The 20,269-nt window shown below is 33.3% G+C and overlaps 1 protein-coding gene across 3 annotated transcripts in view; it reads left to right on the forward strand.

Moving 5' to 3' along the window:
• The window catches only part of LOC113519963 (mitochondrial cardiolipin hydrolase-like), a 174,129-nt gene that overhangs the window by 124,592 nt on the left and 29,268 nt on the right, over positions 1-20,269 (forward strand). For all 3 annotated transcript variants that reach the window (XM_052894032.1, XM_052894033.1, XM_026905222.3), the window contains one exon: positions 14,042-14,079. The gene's annotated coding sequence lies outside the window, so the exon portion shown is untranslated. The remainder of the gene's footprint in view (positions 1-14,041; positions 14,080-20,269) is intronic.

A 20,269-nucleotide genomic window follows, 5' to 3' on the forward strand; every position in this document is an offset into this window, starting at 1 on the left:
AGATATTGTTGGGTCTATGTGGTTCTATAAAAGAAAACAAAGAGCAGGTAAAATAGAAATTGCTTGATTGACAATGCACAGCTGAGATTGCACCCAAGTTCCTTATCGTCTTATTATAAATGCGAAAGTTTGATAACGATTGATTGTTGTTATTGATGTTTATTACTCTTTCATGCAAAAACTATTGAATGGATTTCCTGAAATGTGGTACACGGTAGGTTGTATCCTAACTGAGTATATGATACTTATGCATTGATTCACGTGTGTAAATCCGCATGATACAACTAGTATAAAACGAAGTTGAAAGTTCTAGCATCATAGCGTTGCTGGACATATTCTATTACTGAAACTGGACATTTTTCGCGAAGAGTTATCAGTTAAAAATAATGATAAAAAAAATTTAATGTTCCGCCCTCCAATCACTTGGAGGTTCTATATTTTTTGACATTTTTAACTCGTGTTTCTTTGGATAGAAATGTTATATGAAATAAAAGAAAGATAAAGATTTCGATTTTACACCTTATTGAGAGTATTATTTGAATATTCACAGGAACGGGTATCGCCCTTATTACTTATTTGCATACATTATTAGGCATAATAGTGAAACATATAAAGATAGAATGCCACAGAGTATAAATTAAACAAGTACATGAAGATAATGCTATCACCATATATTGCTCTTACTATAATAGCATTTAGTTACGGTCGTTTAGGTTCACCGCGTACACTAGCACCTAGATGGAACTGATGTCTACAATCTACATATTTGGTGACACACACAATGCGGCGTTTGTATACGTGTAGGCGTGTGATTCATGCTACGAGCAAAGTCCCAACAGTTGCAAGGTCGCGGTCGTTCGAGACTCGAGCAATCAAAATTTTATTGTACCCCCAATATTCTAAATATAGGTAATAGATGATGAGTCACTCTTACTTTATGGGGTTCATAAAATTGTTAAAGGGACTGACATATGCGGAAATACAATATACAGGAAGTTGCACAATCATTTCGCAATAAATAAGTACCTAATGATTTACTACCGCAATGTAAATTTAATTTATCTGTAATAGGACTTTTAAGTTTAGATTGAAAAATTTTATCTGTCATCAGTCCTCGTATCTTTCGACTACTGTTGGTAGGTCAAGTAAGACTGTCTAGATTGAGTGTATTACCAATTACGCTACAAAAGGTGTATTATCAGTTTGTATTTTTTTATTTCTTTAAGAATTACGTATATGTTGTTTCCAATGTTAATATCTATTGGTTTTTTAAAATTACTTGGATAACTGAGGTATATTTAGGATTTGAGTTCTGTTGATGGACGATCCTGGGTATGTCGTAATGCAATATTTAGTTGGAAGTTGGTCTAACTACCACATTGGGGTGTAACCTTTATTTCTAGCACTTGCAGATTTGCAAGATGAAAATTACTTTTCTGTTATTATATTACTAAAAACAATTTCAGGATTAATACTTTTTTTTTAACATATCACATAGTAAACCGTAATATTCTGACAATTTTAACAGCACTATAATCAATAATTATTTATATAAATTAGGATAATGATAAATTTAAACCGTTGTAATTCTAATTAGGCAATTATAACGTTAATATTTTTGAATAACCTAGTTACTAAGTTTTAATTTTATAAATGACATCTAATCAGTAACATAATTAAATGAATTTGAAGTTTAATAAATCATAACGATATTTTCTAATTATAAATGAAATTGATAATTCTATACTTAGTAAAACTACACAAAGACCGATGTGTTCTCTTCTGTGTCTGTCGAGCGACTGACTAAAAAACCGCCTTTAGCTCGTTGTCTATTACTTGCTTCCTGCTTACGGCGTGGCAGATGTTGTAGTGGGGAGAAATTAATCAATTTCTTGACTGTTTTTTTACACGACGATAACATTACTTTAAAGAAAAATTGTCATATCATCTTTGTACGGATAAAGCAGTCACATTTATGATGTACGCCTCAACGACCTGACGAAATAATCTATTGCGCCACTATGTGTCACACTTTAGCACTGTCCATTTTCACGGGTTTATCATTAGTACGTACACATACTGCAATAACAATGATATTTTGTTTATACAAAATAATCATCTCTCTCAAATGTTTCAATCGCAATGTTTATTTGTAATCAGTTAATAAAAGGCCAATCGATTTATCAAATCGAATCGGATGATGATTTTTATTGGACCGACGAGAATAAGGACAATCACAGATATTTGATTGGTCGGTTAGTTAATTTAACGATGATGCCACCCAATTTGTAAAACAATGTTAGTCATTAAGAAAGAGCGGATAGGAGATTGCTTATTTAACTTTGCCATATTTTCTTGATTCGCTTTTGTGAAATCTGATTTCTGATATATCCTCACATGACATATTCTTACATGAATTGTCACAGTTAATATGAGGTGGATATGTATGAGTATAATAATAATGTATAAGATGAGTCGTTGTAATTGATTCGTTTATAATTAATGATCGATTTGGTTCTATTTTAAATGGTCTTGTGTTATATTTAGATATAGACCAAGCGATCGGAACTATATAGTTAGTCCTTATTATATGAATCATCCGTGTGATGACGAAGTAAGAATATAATGTATCGTTAATATCATTCATATCGTGCTACTGTCATCCTCAGAAATTCGGAAAAGAGGATGACGTCTGAGGGTTATAAATTGCAACACGCAAGAGAAGGAAAACTTTAAATGAAACAATATACTAAGCCGCACAGTCAGCATGATAAGAGAGAGATAGACAGGGATAAAGATTCATGTCCAACAGCGTGATGTTGTTAAGGAAAAGGAGTGAATTCTTGTCCTGTCTCTATTCCTATCCTTAGTCTTCTTATCTTTATTCTCTTTCTTCTACAATTTTAATTTAATGTAAACATGTTATAAACATTCTAAGATTATTCTTCAATTGCTCAACTACATTGTTGAATAATTTTGTGCGTTGCCTTATTGTTTCGACTAATCCTATGCTTTGCATTATTGTTTAGTCTAATCCTATCTAGTTCTAAATTCTAGTTGTTGTTCAGTTTTAGTTCTTGTTTGTTCTCTTTGTAATTTTTGTCTAATTCCACCTTCACTTTAAGTCTAATATTATTCAAGTGTATGTTGGCTAATGAATCATGTCTGTTTGTTAAACGGTTTTTTTTTCATTTATAGATACGTGAATTGGCATCATACATAATATGGGGCTCGCATCCAATGGTTTTGTGCAATTCATAGCTGTCTATTCGTATAAATTTGTATATATTTTTGCAGACCCACTCGTTACTTTTGTCATCTGACTCATGTATAGCTTACCGTCTGCAGTCATATTTACCCAAGTATTAATTACTTACGGTTTGGCAACATATGTGTCATATAGTTTAACTACAAATGTGTTCATTGTTTTAATATTTCCGAAATAAATAATTTATATTCATACTCGTATTTATGGTTTGTTAATATAACACAAAATTTCACAAAATGTATTTGTCAATATTAAGCAATCAGGACCGTGACAGATATTAAATATTCATTATATTTAATACAAGCAGGCTTACTTTTAAAACTTTCGAATTGTGATCAAATCGAAATCACAATAGACGTCAAATGGATCTAATTGTAACGTCCATTTGATCAATGATTTGATCAATGAAATTCTAATCAGCGGTGATTTTATCAGCGAATCTCTGTATATTGCTGATTTTTAACAAAATTAGATTGTCTGCAGATTAGTAGTTCAGTTTCTAAGCAGTTGAGACTTTTTATTTAATTTTTGTTGATGTATTTATTAAACTTTGCATATTATGACCAGAATTAATCAGAATATAACATTTTTTTTGTTTTATGTGTGGTAGATTCCCTGAAACATACAATCACTGAAACCTCAATTTGAATATTTGATCAGTAATGGTTGTCTTTCATTTAGGATTTTGAATTATTTTTATGCTAGTTTTATGTGTTTTTACACTAAAGTGCAGATTTCGCTTTTTTATGAAAAAATAGGGGCATGTTACTCATATTTTTTTATAACTGGTAACCATTGCGTTATTAGTGTTGATAGGCCACGGATGCACAGGTCACGGGTTCAGATCCGTTCAGATGGGCCGATGACCGTTCGACGTGATTAGATGTAATGATGTTTTAGTAATGGTTTTTATAGGCAACATCACGTACAAATACTGGCATATTCAAATTGCTTGATGCTTTAATATTAGGGTTATTCAAAGTCATTTAACTACATTAAGGTCCATTTAAGTAACAACTGCCGAATAATCGAGCTCAATCAGATTAAAAGAGTACGCGCGATGAAAATCTAATAAAGAGACGTATTTACTTTTACATTTATAATATTAGTAAAGAATTATGAATGTTAAGGTAGCATTTGAAGTACATCGAAACAGAAACAGTTAGTATTTTGAAGTTTCCTTGAAAATTCATGAATGAAAAAAAAATGTTACATTGATTGACATTGAATATATAAAAAAATCATATAACATTATGATATAGTTTATATATATATATATATATATATATATATATATATATATATATATATATATATATATATATATATATATATATATATATATATATATATATGTAAAATGTTATATATAATACTAGCGATCCGGCCCGACTTCGCATGGGTAAATAGAATTTTCGAAAATAATACATAGCCTATGTTACTCGTTGATAATATAGTTTTCTATAGGTGGCTTAGCTAGTAGCAGTAGCATTGAGGTAGTGTAGCTGTTTTTGCTTTTATAGATGAAAGAATTTTTAAAATCAGCTTAATAATTTTGAGTTTATCCATCCTAAACGAACTAATAAATCTTTTATCTTTATAATATTAGTAAAGATATAATACGACAAGGTTATAATATTTCGATAGAACAACTTTATAATTGGAACCCAGAGGGAGACTTTGTACAAAAGTCGATTGCTTGGGTACCTCTGTCCCATTAGTGTTTTAACCGTGAAGCAGTTGTGTTTGCATGGCTGTGTTTCGGTTTAAAGGGTGGGATATGGCGTGAATTTACAACGCATGGGGGGTATCATGGGCGAAACAGTATACTCTGTTATGTCCATGGTACTGCTCATGTCTATAGGCGACGGTTACCACTTTCCATCAGGTGGGCCGTCAGCTTTTTTGCCATTCTAAGTTGTATAAAAAAAAATATTAGTAAAGATATAATACGAAAACGATTATAACATTTTGATACTACAACTTTGTAATTAGTACCATTCAAAAATAAAAATATGAATGATTTTAACGACCGATGCGATTTTCGATGCGAGAATCGAATTAATAGTCTACAGATAAAGTCGTAAGTCGAGAGTATCCAAAACCGTGTATATGTACGAATGAAGTGAGAGACGTATATACCTGAGGGAGACTTTGCACAAAAGTCGTTTGCTTGGTTACCTCTGTCCCATTCGTGTTTCAACCGTAAAGCAGTTGTGTTTGCATGGCTGTGTTTCGGTTTGAAGAGTGGGATATGGCGTGAATTTACAGGGTACAGAGGATTAACACCTGAGTCCTTAGGAATGGCAACGCATGGGGAGTATCATGGGCGAAACAGTATACTCTGTTATGTCTATGGTACTGCTCATGTCTATAGGCGACGTTTACTACTTTCCATCAGGTGGACCGTCAGCTTGTTTTCCATTCTAAGTAGTATAAAAAAACGGATGTTGGAAAGAGGTTTCTGTTCTCTAGATCCTTAGGTTTCTTTTCCTGTAACCACTTATGGTTCTTGATTATAATATGTACATATTTATTATTGATATAAAAAGTATGAAAGTAAGTTTTTTTTTATAATTTGGCGCTATAAAGAGACAAAAAAAAGTCACGAAATTTAGCACAAACTAAATGTTACTATTTTTTTTAATACTACCAAGGTGGCTAACAAGCATACGACCCGTCTAATGATAAAGGTCTATGGACATCTGCAACACTGCATATATACCAAATATGTATGATGAAGGGTACTTCACTCACACTTTTACTCACATCTTTTTTTTTATTCCATCAATCAATATATCTCGGTCACGCGAACGAAGTCGCAGCTAAAGACTAGTAAATACATAATCTAATGAGGATTTATAATCTCATTACCAAAAAAAAAACCTATGATCAGTTTTCCTTGTAATTAGTTAATGCATTACACATAATCTATGACGCATACAATCGTCTACTGAGTTTTGACCGCTGTGATTCATACATTTATATCTGTCAAGATGTTCTTTCGTTACTGAGAAATCTGAGAGTCACACGCTATGTGCATGTTTGTGTACAATCGTACGTCCAATTTGTATTTGCAACTCGAATTGAATTTATTCTTCGAAATGCGTATGGAATATACATTCGTACTTTGGGAATAACGTAGACGGGGTGCGATCACGCGTTCAACCGTGGCGGCGGTACGTAGCAAGCAGACGGATTATATTAGTTTAAATTCTTATTTTGAATTCTATCAAAATAGCGTAGGGTTCAGTCATATTTACGTTGATTTTATTTTTTGTTATTTTCACGTATTTGAGGTCGCCACTCCATCTGGTAGGGGATTGTCCTACACTTTGTCTGAACGGGGTCGTCACTCAAGAACAATTTTCCCCATCGCTTGTTGGTTCTTAGAACTATGTAACCTTATCACTTTAACTTGTTTATCCCTCCAAGCTGTGATGCTCATTTGATTCCTTTGCGGATATCCTCATTTCGGATTTATTACACTTATATTATTATTAGATTATATATGTATCTATCTATCGATTTATGAAGTAACATAAAGATTGTTACTCTTCATTGTTCCCTCTAAGAACTAAACGCATGATGTACTTCATATACTGTTCACGCGGGTAAACCCGCGGGCAACAGCTAATAGTGTAATAAATATCTTTTATAGAAAGAATTTCAACCCTCTTGGCGAAAACTGGAATAAAGAGGAGCGTTTTGAGGAAATATATTTTTTTTATGGGAGAGATATCATTAAATTATTGTTTTTCTATACAAACTTTGAGCCCTTTTTCATCCCCTTTCTACCCTACACATTACATATATACATTTTTCACGGTACATTACATTTACCTGTGTGGGGTTGCATTCGATAACCTTTTTTAATCTATATGAAAGAGGACTATGAGAGAGTTTCTTAATTCTTTTTATTATCTGTGCCTTACCCGATATCAATTCTAAGTCAATATTGATAGTTATTTTTGGAATAGCTAGCGTTTATTTCGTGTTACTTCTATTGTATTATTTTGTTGAATGTTGCTGACGTTTTTCTTTGTGGAGCAAAATTTTGCAAACATTTAAACAAAACTCATAAACTCAAATATAACACACACGATTCCTGTTTAATTTAAAACTATGAAATATCTCGTTTGAACTAATATGATTAAGACGAAGTATTTGATTTTTTGTTTGTAAAAGATAAAGTAGGAAAATATTTAACCAATTTTAAAAATGGTTTCACTTAAATAAAGGCACATTATAAGCGAGCAAAATGGGTTGTATTTCATTAAAAAAAATGTGATGTTAGAGCGGGTCCCTAGTCGGTTCATAAGAATAGTAAATTTATTTGTTTATATTAATTTTGCTACGATTAAATTTGCCGTTTTTTGTTGAACAAAATGTACTTATTTCCCCATTAGTAATTAGTTCACGATGCGGCCGGCCTATTATCATTTTAATTATCTTTGAGGCGACAGGTCTCAAGTAGGAATTCCTGATAGCGTAATGGACTATTTCCGAATACTGAATGTACACAGTATTCTGAAGTTTAATTTTAAAGCAATAATCCTTATACACCGATGGAGGCAGGTGATAAAAAGGTGCATGACCTTTTTGCGTCCTCCTTATATGCCACCGCGAACCAATTATAATTATATGGTGAGGAGTAGGCGACGGATCATCTGTCCTTGTCAAGCTCAGAAACAAGTTGCTGATGTACTGTACTTGTAAGTTTAAGTATTGCGTAGCAATTTTTGATTACTTAATATTTTCCATTTATTTTTCTGTTTACTGGTACAAATGCGAATCTTACTAATACTCGTATTGATAGATATATACTCTTTATAGTGTAAAAAAAAAATTTCGTAACAAAATTGATACAATACTAAGATAGTTTCTGTGACCTTCTAGTAAGTGTTATCACCTGTATCAGAAGGTCACGTTATGGAGGAGCATAACCATGAAAATACAAATCATAGTACTATTAAATTAAGACATAAACATTATCTAGTATTAGTAATAAGTATATCTAAATACATGAATGCGTGTGTGTGTGTGCATGCATATGTGTGCGTGTGTGTGCATGCATGTGTGCGTGTGTGTGTTTGTGTGTATGTGTATGAGTGCGTATAGTTTCTTCCAAAAGATAATAAAATTTAAATATTAAAATTGTAACTACTTTATGTCTGTACATGGAGGACATTTAAAAAAATTGATATGAGGCGTCCTTAATAAGAGTAATCAAAGTCGAGATAATATATTTTTTACCATTTTTTTCTATCACATTATTTGTATTGATGCTGTTTTCACAGTTATTTCTAGAGATGTAACCTTTAAATATGATATATGTTTTATTTTCATACAACATTTAGAAGTATCTATTTTATTGGATTTGCTTATAAGCAGATACACATAGATTGATTTTTGGCAAATATTACTTAACACCTTTACGGGGGGGGGGGGGAGTGTTAGTAACGGGGATCTAATAGCCCCATTGCTAGCAATTGTAAGGTCGACCTCCACGCAGTTCCTCACTGGTGCCCCGTCAGCGTATACAGATAGCGCAGACGGGGTTACCGTTCCGTTATCACCCATTTAAAAGAAAATCTTTACTTCCTCTACATGTTATGTTACTCTGTATGAGTCTTCTTTGTAAGTGTAACAATGCTTGCTGAATAAACTATAATTATTATAAATAACATATGTAAAGCAGTTATTTTAGCCCGTCTGCAAGAACATTTGTTTCCGGCTGACCTGCAAACTTACATAAATTACTTCATGTGTCTTCTTCAGTCCTTACGCCGTAGTAATAATTTATTCATTTGACATGTCATGTACTTACAATACACTGTGTTATTTATTATACATATATGCATTAGTTCTTTCCATATCCACGTTATAATTATATTAATACGAGGCCAGATACCAGATATATAAATATTTATAAAGCCACAGAGCAATGCTCGATGCCATTTTTTTGTCATTTTTTTTCCGCCAGTCCAGTTTATCGACACCAATCTCTATAAGGTCGGCTAAAATGTTTTATATACAATAGTTGTACAATAGTGCTTATGATATATGGGTGATTCTTATATAGTTTTCAGATAACCCAAAAAAATGAAAGTTTTTTTTTAACGACATATTGCGATGTACATCAAAAATATATACTAAAAGCATATTTTTGGTGCATATGAACAAGCTTAATGCCTTCAGGAAAGGTAAAAAAAATTGGTACATAAACACGGCTGTGACAGACTGTGCCTCGGTCGTGACATTACTAAACGTGGCTGTGACACTGTATGATATGGATATGGCAGTTTCACATTTTGCACTGTAATTGTTCATATTAAAGTTATTAAATTTGTGTCATCTTAGTTTAAAGTGATTGAGCAATGAATAAAACACTGAATTGGTTTAATCAACAGTATTTATTTAGTATACTTCTTTTTAAACATCAAATAATTAAATCATAAATAAGATCCCGGCAAAAATACCATCAGGTAATCATTCTACCTACTAATACAACAAATCTGCCTTTTATTCTTAGAACTATCTAGTCACAGGTAACATTGTTTTGATATCACATAGTACCTATAATTAGTAAATATTAAACATAATAACTGAGTATCAAAGCTGGACTCATTTTTATCCTCTCGTAAATTATAACACAACTTCAATCTAGAAAGGAAATAAAACTTCTAAAAAAAATAACACAATATCATTAAATATCTGAAAAAAGAAAATTTAAACCCAACAAAATTAAAGGATTGATTTTTTTTTCCAAAGAAGTAAAATCGTACATTTACATAAAAAGTAATACTCTAAACAGTGGCGTTTACAACTGGTTTAATAAGTTTAAACGTGGTCGCACTAATCTCACCGATGATGTGCGTGAAGGGAAGGCCTTCTACGGCGACGACTGAAGATTACATCAGTGTTGTGCGGCGTATGATAGAGACTGACAAAAGAGTGATCTATCAGCAGATCCGGGCAAATCTAGGGATTGGTATAAGTCAAGTGCACAAAATCCTCCATGAACATTTGGCGGTCAGGAAGCTTTGTGCCCGGTGGATACCTCATAATTTGACCGAGGCTCTAAAACTGCGTCGTGTTGATTGGTGCCGTGAAATACATGAAAGATTTAACGGAGATGACTCAAATTCTGTGTTTGACATAGTTACGGGAGACGAAAGCTGGATTTACTGTTATGATCCCGAAAATAAAAGACAGTCAGCTCAGTGTTTCCTTCCGAGGAGTTGTCAACTAAAGTGAAGAGAGGTCGAAGCGTGAGAAAAAAGATGGGGGCTCGTTCGTTGGAAGGACAGGTCATTACGCGACAATTGTTTTAGAGGATCGAAAAACAGTTACTGCAGAGTGGTACAGTAACAATTGTTTGCCACGTGTTTTGGAAAAAGTGCGTGGGAAACGACCTCGAAATAGGATCCTCCTTCACCACGACAATGCTTCGTCGCACACCGCCAGGCAAACGTTCGATTATTTGGCGACCTCAGACGTAGAACCATTGAATAATCCGTCTTACATCAAATATCTTTTAAAACTCTTTGCCTTTTGTGGCTTCTATCGGTATTTGAGAAACCTTCTTTATCAGCCTGTTCATTTTAACTTGAAGAGTATATATTGCTTTCTGCTGTACTTTTATTTTTGCTTTTTGATTCATAATTATAACATCAGTTAGTTTCCTGCGTTGTTTGTGTTCTTTTAACGCTTGGCGCCTTTGTCTACTCATTACGCTGCCTCGAGGACTGATGGAGGATGGAGTTTCACCTCGTTATGATGTGGTAGGTGTATCATCTCTCCTAACCTCCGGTGTTGTATCGCGCAGTCTTACTGGTGAAGAGACGTTCGGATCTGGCGCCAGGGCTTCATTAATTTCCGAATCAGACGGAGGAGTATTCTCCCTGATTAGTTGCATCTCGCGTTCTCTGCATTTTTTTAATGCTCGACTTTTTCTAGTACGTTTACACCATTTTTCTCGTTGTGCCTTCTGATCACGACGTGATAAATCTTTTATTGATAATATTTTCTTTTGCTCCTTTCATCGCTGATGCCATGCTCGTTCTTTTTCTTTTGCTTCCTCGTATTTAACGGGATCTGCTTTTATTTTGGCACGTCTCCTCTTTTCATATTCACGCCTTTTTTTCTTGCTTCTGTCGTGGCATTGCTATTCTTCTTTCGTGGCATCTAGAGAATCAGAATAGTGAAAAATCAGTATACCTAGTAAAAGGAAATTTCTAAGAAGTGCATATTAAACAAAATAATTTAGTATAACAACAAAAGCCAATAAATTATTCAAATGAAATGGAATGTCATGACCACGCATTATATGTGTCACGACCATGTACTCAAAAAGTCCGTGGCGGTGACATTTTTTTCATACCATGGCCGTGACAATTTGAAACGTGTTCGATATAACCTAAAAACTAGCCATGGTTTTGCAAATCTTAAGTAATTATCTTAAACTACACTGTATGAGGTACATATTATGTTTCAAACAATAGCATGACACTGGTACTTACGTTCAGAACTCGTACACGGCGATGACGTGTTAAGGTTGTCCCTTTTTTCAAATAAATGAAAAAAATTATTTTGCGTAACACATCTTACATTCAGCCATTTGCAAATCTGATAAGAAGACAGTGTTACCGTTCTAAAAGAACTTAGAAAGAGTTGCCAATATCAAAGATGCTTTTCTACCGAGTAACCCATTTTTATAGTATCGTACATGGTCGTGACACAAAAACTCGTCACAAACTTTATGTTGTTCAAAATCATAAATAGTCATTATTATTAATATATTTTTTAAACTGTCTTATAGAACAAAGGTTAGTCTTGCATAATTGCTGTAGTTTTTCGCAAACTAACATGACATTTCTTTAGAAAAAAATATTTCATTTCCAAATCCGGCAATCTCACACTACACGGTCCGTGACATTTTGGACTTTGGATTTTTTTTAATATCTTTCTAATGATTTCATGGCAAAAATTATATTAAGATATGATACTAGAAGTAGTTTGCTAAGTAAATTAATATACAGTTTACTGATTTTGCTTAAAAATATATTAATTTCTTACAACTCACACAAAAAAATGTAAGAATAAGAATCACCCATATGGTTTTTTAGTATTAAATATAATATAGTAATATAAAAACATTCATAAAAATCGGTTTCGGAAGAATTCGACCACAAATACCGTGACATGATATTTTTATATAAATATAAGATATTATGTCAGCCGTTAACTGTCCACAGATGAACATAGGCCTTCCTCGTAAGGGGAGTTTTGCTGTTGACGCTGACTGACGCTGTTGCCCATACTTCGTTCATTATATTCCCTTACTTGTTTCTTACAATACCCCCAGGAAAGTAAGGGGTGGCTCATTCCGTCCTGGGACTACACGACAAATAAAATAAAAAAATATAACAAACCGTTTTTATAGACGAAACATTTTTAGAAAATTATGATCCTATAGTTTTAATTAAAAGCGTAAAGTCCTATTTTTTTTTAAATTTTTATCTACCTGTCTATGCATAAATTTTGATGTGATAATAACTTTGTATATAGTTACATTTTCTACGTGAAAATATCTCAAACCCGTGGGAAAATGTAATTCACCGCGCGGATGACGTCGCGATCTCAGCTAGTACGCATTATTATAATATTGTCCATTTTTATGGCTATCGATCAGTCAGATCTGACCATCGATGTCTTGGATAAAACCGTTATGGCTCTGGATGGATCGAGTAAGACATTGCGACGTATTTATGTTTTAATGGAGTCGGCTTTTTAATTAATAATAAATTCTTTATACATATATAGTAGGTGTATAAAAACAAAAATTTGTCAAGATCGAGTAGGGTTTGCACCCTGTGTGCTTTACTCAGCCTTTCCTCAATTTTCGAATAGAAACCCTATTTTCCATGGTTATGTATCAAGTATATGTTTTTGTAAAAATAATAAAAATGTAAAGGTAAAGGTAAAAAAGTAATGACGAAAGAATTTTAAAAATCGGTGAAGTAGTTTTTGAGTATATCTGTTACAAATAAATAAACAAACTATCAAATCTTTCCTCTTAACAATATTAGTGTAGAAAGATAACAATTTCATCCAGACTATTATATTAATCCCATCATAGTTAAAAAGATACATGTACGATGTAAAATGGTACTATAGTGTAAATGCGAGTTTATACATATATTAACGTTGAAAACAATTTTAGACATAAATATAATATATAATTGCTAATTTATATAGTTGTCTTAGAATGATGCATTTTGTATAAAAAAGATAGTATTTTTATACACTATCTCTTTATACTCTAGTTCTATCCCACACCTTTGTCCGTGGTCTTATCGTGAAGTTAAATCTATATAAAAAGAATATTTCAAATCCATCTGTTAGTTCAAATAAAGACTTCCAGTTTTATTATATTAATATAAATACAAATTTGTTTTAAATTTGGTCTATGCAAAAAAAATATTTAGTTTTAATCCTGAAGGGTTTTGCGTGTATATACGACCCTATGGTTTAAAGCCCGTGCAATATGTATGCAGTTGCCATATTTGATGCATCTTCAGGTTGATGTGCATACTTGTAGAGCATCACGATGTTTCTATAAGTATGGACACCAACCTGAAGATACTACACTGTACTAATACGTATAAATCCAGTCAAAACTTGATTTAAACGTATTAATGATTCTCCCAAATTGAGTGGATTTCTTTGAAAAGCCTGTAATTAAGACGTTTGTTTATTTGTTTACAGATTAAACAACAAGCAGCGGCATACTAACAGCGTATGCAGTGAGTATACTTTATTTATCTTCCCGTTTTATAATCGCCACACTTTTCGGGGAATTTGTTTGATGTAGTTGTTGAAAAATTTAATGTATTTTTTGAGTTTCCGTCGTCAGTCGTGGCTGGAAAGATTTTAATGTAGCTAGTGAACAAGGTTTTTTAAGATTAAAAACAGTCAATGCTGTTTTTAAAGATTTTTTTTTGTTATTTAAAAAAATGGCGTCATAAAGCTGCTACTTTAAATTTTTTCAATAAAAATACAGGTGTCATTAGGAATAATATAAGAATTGAAACGATACCCCATATACTCAAATCTGTTCAGGAATTTAGAAGTTATGGTAGATTAAAGAAACTTACATAGATGTATGAAACCTGAATTAGACAAAAAGTCTAATTTTGGCTAGTCGTGTACAAATGACTAGTGACTACTACTCGTTGGTGAAAGAAATTCTTAATTCAACTGTATTTGTAAGTGATTTCCAATAGAGGTTCATAATTCTACTAATCGCGGGGAGGTCGACTAGACTAGAGTATACTGTTTCGCCTATGATATCCCCCATGCGTTGCCATTTCTGAGGACTCAGGTCTTATTACTCTGTTCCCTGTAAATTCACTGCCATATCTCTTCCTTCAAACCGAAACACAGCTATGCAAACACAACTGCTCCATGGTAGAAACACGAATGGGACAAAGGTTCCCAAGCAAACGACTTTTGTACAAAATCTCCCTCTGGTATACTTAAAGTTACCTTAGTTGCTTCGCATATTTGTTGCAAGAAAACCTTTAAAGAATGTCTTTTATGAATTACTTTCGTAAAATTATTTACGAATAAAGAATCAGGTTTTTTTTTTCATTTAAATCACTTTAGATATATTTACGGAAGTAGAAGAAACGAGTGCCGCACGAGCAAAAGTTTAGTTTCCTTATTATGTATATAAATAGAGACTCGTAATAGAGGTCAGGGCCCCTTTGACCCGTTTATCATCACTGACTATGGAAAGATTGGAAGATTTATTGGTAAATAGAATGCCAAACTTAACTTGAGATTTCACAACATATTATACCGTAAAAGTTGCGGGGCAAGTATTGCGAAGTTTTTTTATATTATATATATATATATATATATATATATATATATATATATATATATATATATATATATATATATATATATATATATATATATATATGAAGTCCCATTCAGTCAATGGTTGTAGTCCTATCGAGTAATCCGATCCCATCAAAAATTTTCCGAATTAATCCAACCGTTCTCAAGTTTTGTGATTTGTTTTTCTACCGTGTTTCTACCGTGAAACAGTTACATTCGCATGACTGTTTTTCGGTTTGAAGAGTGGGATATGGCAGTGAATTTACAGGGTACAGAGAAGTAACACCTTAGTTCTTGGGGATTGCAACGCATGGGTGTATCATGGGCGAAACAGTATATTCTGTTATGTCCACGGTACTGTTCATGTCTAGGCGATGGTTACTAATTTCCATCAGATGGGCTAATTTCCATCAGGACGGATCTATCCACGGTTAGCACGTGCAAAGCTTTTTGTTAAATGAACATGTGTGATTGTCGTCGATAGTGCATACGTTTATTAATCAATTTTTCCTTCTATATCCTATCTTAGTACGGTTTACTCTGTACCCATCTAGAGTTTTACCTCTTCATGGTTTTGCTAATTATTTAATTGACTCTATTCTTTGTTATGTGCATCCAGGTGTTGACAGTGTTTTTGTTAAATTTTTCTATATTATGTATATATTATTAGCATATTATGATGGCAGTTTACAGATCTTCAGATAAGCGCGCTTACAGATGATTACCTCAAGACGTCTGCTACGTGAGAACTTTTGTTTTGCTCGTTTAATTTATAAAATATGGAAAATTCTAAAGTTTTACCAATTATAATTTCTTCATATATCATATATGTATTGTAGAGTAGACTTGTCAGTCATACGAGAACCGCCATTGCGAATACCTACATAAAGTTTAAAGTATTTTACTGTCATTTCAGTTTCAATTCTTATTTCAAAGCCGTTAAGTTGAATTTCTTTATCTGTCATATTCGTCTTCGTATTTGGAACAGTGTAAAATATGTCGGATGCGAGAGTGACGATTCGTGATTGAAACCCAAATCTCACACTCACGCTTTATCAAGTGGAGTGTCGGCAGTCGATATCGACAGTCGATAACCCCACTTCCGCGAAGGGCGACCCTTCGATAAGGATGTAAATAGATAAACGTATTTGGTGAATGGGCCGGGAGACTAAAAAAATATTCATGAATGTGGGTATACGAGAAAAATGACAGCGCCGAGATAAAATACACTTGTGTTGTCTGTTTCCTAGTCGATAGTGTGATATTTGTGTTAGTATCTGTTACCTTTGTGGAAATGTCGAGATTTGTCTCATTTTATCGGGTGTTCGACGGTTATCACTCTCAATACTAAGCCAATAATATTTGTTTCAATCTTTCCTTGATTTCCACTTGAGTTCGTCTTTATCATCAACCCCATTTATGTCCTACTGTCGGCACTAGATCTATGTTATTAGACTACTATTGTCACACTGATTAAAAATATACTGCGTCGAAATGAGACAAAGATAAGACAGTTATGATTTTCACACTGGCAGGCGGCTTGATACGGAGTTTTATTTAGAGTTTTTAATTTTTTACTCTGGTTTCTTTATTTTTAGAGCCTAAGTAAACAGGGTATTTTATATATGTAGATAATAATTTTCAAACAAGATGCAGTCATGACCAGAAATTTGAGTCTATGAATCGATATAAATGTAGCGAAAATCTTTTAGGCCTCTATATCGCCGTAAACGCGCGTTTCCTAATATATGCTTAGTCTACATCCATAAATGCCGTCTGAAATTAGCCTCATGGTTTCCTGGGATCGAATGGGATGGTGACATATTAGTTCTCCGTCACCATACAAGAAATCACCAATATCCATTTTTATAATACATCATCAATCAAATTATGAATGCTAAGTCGTACCTATTTGTCACACTCGTACTAATACTTGTACCAATATGCCTGAGTGAGCTTAAAATGTATTTAAGCAAAAAGCGCTAGCGCCGTATCAACGCATAAACGTAGGTCGTAGCAACCCGTTTCCAGTTTTTGTCTTGTTTCAATCCCTCGAACACCGTTATCTGTTTTTTCACCTCTTTTTTCGTCATTAGCCCTTGCGGAGGAGTGTCCAAATAAATTAAAAAGTCGTCAGAATTAAAGTTTTTGTGCCCTCGCGGGAAGTTACTGATTCATTCCGCATAATAATAGGCGTCATGTGACAGTTGTCGATAGTTTTTTGAATGATCGCGTGATACATAATTTGTGTATAAAATATACATATGTCGTAATTCTGATGTAGAGATGGTAACGATCTGATTTTTTAAACGGATTCCCTTCCTAATAGTAGTTTTTTTTATAAAACCTGCTATATCAAACAAGCTAATGGTCCACGAATGTCACAGAATTCGGTGTGACGTCAAAAAAGAATATAAAATAAATTTATTTGCATAAACGTGTGTGCAGTAGATACATACTGGGTATTTATATGAGGTTATAGTTTGAACACGTTTTACCAATATTAGTATGCAAATTTTTTGTTGGCTTTACAAAAAAATATATTGCAGATTATTCTAATGTCAATAATAGTATAATAAAAAAAAAATAATAGCAATTTAAAAATAAATATTAATAATAGATACCTTTTATATTTATCGAGATTGTTTATTGATAAGCCTGCCTTTTGTATTACTTCACATTAAAATTAACTGTATTAATTATTTTCATAAATGGGGCAATAAAATGTAAATAAATATGTTCCCATTATCGAGGACTACAATGTTATACCACCATGTGGTATAAAATTGTAGTCCCGGCATAGAATGAACCAACCCTTACTTCCCCGTGGGTGTCGAGAGGCGATTTAGGGTACTAAACAGTCAGGGGATGGGCAGCAGCGTCCTTCTTGAAATATATAACTGAAAGCCTAACTGCGATTGCCAATTCGCCAGTCAAGCGTAGCAACTACTGACAATATACAATAGTGGCGAAAGGCAGTTGGTGGGGGAGGCTTATCTTCAGCAGCGATCAGTTAACGACCGATATAGTGATGATGAAGATGTTATAATGTCGTATCCTGTAATTTTACTGCCACCCTTCAAATTAAAATACAACCATGCAACTGCTCGACATCAGGAATATGGATGAGACAGAGATACCCATGCAGGCAACTTTTGTTCTTGTATGTATTGAATGTAATCGCATTTAAGTTGCTATGTAATCTGGCTCCCAAATTGTACACCAAATTGTCATATTAACTAGAGTAAATCTCACCAGATTTAATTTTCATAGTGTCAAATGTATCAATATATCTTCGTTTATTAAGTTAAATTTGGAGAGGCTCTTGAGAAGTGTCTAAATTGCTGTCTAATTACTTCTAATGCCCTCCAAGTTACAGTTCAATTAATCTTGAAATTATATTAAACAGAAAGTTAATGATGACCTCAAAACGTAGGTTAAATTTAGTAGGTAGACTATTTTAATAGAGATTAAAATTATCTGCCATCTCTTCAATATCTAAATGGTGATAATCTTCTACCGTTTTTTTAATGGATGATGATAGAACGGTAACCTCGTCTGCGCTACTGGTTTACGTTAACGGTGTATCCAGTGAGATGATAGGTAAAGTGGAGGACCGTGTTTATTTTACCAGGAATAATTTTCATAAGGAACTGCAGGGAGATCGATTTATTAGGGTACATTGATAACATTGATAACAATGGCCGATAATCTTTATAACAGTCTTTTCTCTCAGTTCTTTACCATTAATTCTACATACGCATTAAGTTCAACTCTTGCGCTTCGACAAACTGAGAAGACACGAATATCATAGGCTAGCTGATCTATCAAAGTTTCGGGCATGGAATTATCGGACGTAGTTCTATGAGGGCTTTCTGCCAAACAACATCTCAGTGGAATCAAATGAGTTTTACATATTTAAAACTTTTTTGTGTAGTCCTATTCGAAATATGGGATGCGAGACGCTGGATAATAATTTATTGGCATGCCAAGTGTTGTCTACGTCATGTTTAATTGTGTTGAAGTTGAGAATTTTGCCATCTGATTGTATTTAATCGGGGCTGTAATTAAAAATAGTCAGCCTGTACTGCTGAGAAAAGCGAATTTCACTCTTGTGAGATCGAGTTTAAATCATTGAACACAGAATGAAATTGAAATCGTAAGCATCCTTTTAAAGAAGTATTTCGTTGTATGTTGATCAATGTTTCTTTGGAAAAATGGTTCAATTTCACTAATAGAATACGTCTTTAAAATTATGCAAATAATTCCGATTTTACCCTGTATATTTTGGGAAACTTGAAAAAAGTTTGGGTTAGAGTTGTTAAGGTCTTTATAGTAGTATATGATTTCTTCAGAAATTCTTTGGTAATTCTTCGTATTGAACGTAAAAGAACTTAGAAGGAAACGAATCTACATAATTACGACCATGAATCATATCATATTTTTATAATCCTAGTAATCAATTCTAGTGTTTTTTTTAATTACTTAAAGCCCAAAGCTGGGTCTTGAATGAGTCATCGTTATTGATTAAACTGGCACAAATGGTGACGTCATGAGGGTGTTTAGGGAAAATCTGTTGAGCAGTTGCTCATTCGAGTTTTCGGGTATTTTGACCCAGTGACTAATGCGACAAGATCTGATTTTTAATAGATCGTATCATAAAATACTTTTTTATATGAGAATGAAATTTTGAATATTTGTATTTGTTCTGTGATGTACATGGTTTTTGTTTGGTTATAAGTGAAGTTACGACTTTTAATCAGGTAATCTATTAGCTACGGCTATTTACTACAACAAAAAATTCTTCTGTGGGTACAGTCCGGTTTGCAAAAGGTATCTACGTCGGTATCTTTGTTCCTCTGTTTTATTCGTATTTCTGCCACTAAATAGCTGTGTCTTCATAGCTCTGTTTCAGTTTGAACAATAATCCTCGAAAATTGGAAGCACGAGAGTTGGACATGAACTTCTTACCTTAGGTATCACAAAGTAGGTAATCAGTGTCTCTATCAACAACGGTTATCATTTTCCATCAGGTGGGCCAACCCATCAGTTTGTCATATCAGGATTCAAAAAGCCCTTTCAATTGCT

This window comes from Galleria mellonella, unplaced genomic scaffold (assembly GCF_026898425.1).
Source record: "Galleria mellonella isolate WM207_F2 unplaced genomic scaffold, CSIRO_AGI_GalMel_v1 utg19, whole genome shotgun sequence".
Taxonomy (NCBI): domain Eukaryota; kingdom Metazoa; phylum Arthropoda; class Insecta; order Lepidoptera; family Pyralidae; genus Galleria; species Galleria mellonella.